The sequence below is a fragment of the Zeugodacus cucurbitae genome, chromosome Y (assembly GCF_028554725.1).
Source record: "Zeugodacus cucurbitae isolate PBARC_wt_2022May chromosome Y, idZeuCucr1.2, whole genome shotgun sequence".
In the NCBI taxonomy this organism is placed as follows: Eukaryota; Metazoa; Arthropoda; class Insecta; order Diptera; family Tephritidae; genus Zeugodacus; species Zeugodacus cucurbitae.
The window spans coordinates 10,022,802-10,025,000 of NC_071673.1; the positions used below are offsets into that span (position 1 = coordinate 10,022,802).

The 2,199-nt window shown below is 38.3% G+C and overlaps 1 pseudogene; it reads right to left on the reverse strand.

Annotated features, from left to right (window-relative positions):
- Window positions 1-524: 524 nt before the first annotated feature.
- The window catches only part of LOC128923575 (large subunit ribosomal RNA), a 2,764-nt pseudogene continuing 1,089 nt past the window's right edge, over window positions 525-2,199 (reverse strand).

Consider the following 2,199-nt stretch of genomic DNA (forward strand, 5'->3'; position numbering starts at 1 on the left):
TTTCTTTTCACAAACACAAATTCAAATTTCCAAAAATACACTCAACTACACGTATATAAATAAACACCTGCCGCAATGTAAAAATTTTCACAAGCCAGCTATGATATGCACACACAAACTAACAAATGAGAAAATATACATACAATTGTATATATATTCAAACACTTGCAGTAATGTAAAAATACACAAAGCCAACTACAGAAAAAGTATACACGTACTGACAAACTTTATCTACACATACAATCGAACATATATTGAAAATGAAAATTTTTTATGAAAAACACACATATATACACACACGTATATATTAATATACTAATGCGTAAATATGTATGCAAATGCGCTAAAAAAACTACCACAAATCACAAACTAATACACAAATACTCAAAATGAATGTACTTACATCCAATGCTGAGGGCTCCCACACAAAAAATACCAATTCACACAAAATTCACGACACAGAAAACGCACAGAAACGAAAACACGTCTGAACAATCTGAAATTCTACAATCGAATGAGTAGATAGGGACATCTAAAGCCAATATTAACGTGAGTGAGTAGATAGGGACAGTAGGAATCTCGTTAATCCATTCATGCGCGTCACTAATTAGATGACGAGGCATTTGGCTACCTTAAGAGAGTCATAGTTACTCCCGCCGTTTACCCGCGCTTACTTGAATTTCTTCACTTTGACATTCAGAGCACTGGGCAGAAATCACATTGTGTCAACACCCGTTAGGGCCATCACAATGCTTTGTTTTAATTAGACAGTCGGATTCCCCAAGTCCGTGCCAGTTCTGAATTGATTGTTAATTGATAATCGTTATAATTAAATAAGAATATATATCTTGCGATATAATTCTTATAAAATTTTAGCAAGAAAGTTCCACAATTGGCTACGTAACTACTATCCGGGGAACAAGAACCGAAATTCTCTATTTACCCAGAACGAGTACATAAACCATGGTATTGCTTCCCAATCAAGCCCGACTATCTCAATCTTCAGAGCCAATCCTTATCACGAAGTTACGGATCTAATTTGCCGACTTCCCTTACCTACATTATTCTATCGACTAGAGACTCTTCACCTTGGAGACCAGCTGCGGATATTGGTACGGCCTGTTGAGAAGTTTGCGTAACCCCACCATAAATTTTCAAGGTCCGAGGAGAAAATATCGACACAACAGTAAATGTCATGCTCTTCTAGTCCATCTACCATATCTCTCTTCGAAAGACTTCCATGGTAGTACGACTATAAAACAGAAAAGAAAACTCTTCCGATACCTCTCGACGGCTTCTTTATGGTCGTTCCTGTTGCCAGGATGAGCACAAGGCCCATTTTTAATAACAAACGGATACTCAACAGGTTACGGAATTGGAACCGTATTCCCTTTCGTTCAAAATTATTCAAGTGTTTAATTACTATGAAGAAAACATAATAATATATATTCTCAACAATTCATTAAAACTTGAAAATTTTCGGCTTTCGCCTTGAACTTAGGACCGACTAACTCGTGATCAACCACTGTTCACACGAAACCCTTCTCCACTTCAGTCCTCCAAGGTCTCATTCGATTATTTGCTACTACCACCAAGATCTGTACCAATGGCGGCTCCATGCAGGCTTACGCCAAACACTTCTAAGCACACCATTGTACCCTCCTACTCACTAAAGTTTCAAAATTTATAATCCAACCGAAATTGTATTATAAATCATGTACTTTAGCGGTAATGTATAGGTATACAACTTAAGCGCCATCCATTTTAAGGGCTAGTTGCTTCGGCAGGTGAGTTGTTACACACTCCTTAGCGGATTACGACTTCCATGTCCACCGTCCTGCTGTTTTAAGCAACCAACGCCTTTCATGGTATCTGCATGAGTTGTTAATTTGGGCACCGTAACATTACGTTTGGTTCATCCCACAGCGCCAGTTCTGCTTACCAAAAGTGGCCCACTGGGCACATTATATCATAACCTCAACCTTCATATCAAGAAAGGTGAGGTTCTTACCCATTTAAAGTTTGAGAATAGGTTAAGGTCGTTTCGACCCTAAGGCCTCTAATCATTCGCTTTACCAGATAAGATTATTTTACATAATATTTAAATGCACCAGCTATCCTGAGGGAAACTTCGGAGGGAACCAGCTACTAGATGGTTCGATTGGTCTTTCGCCCCTATACTCAATTCTGACAATCGAT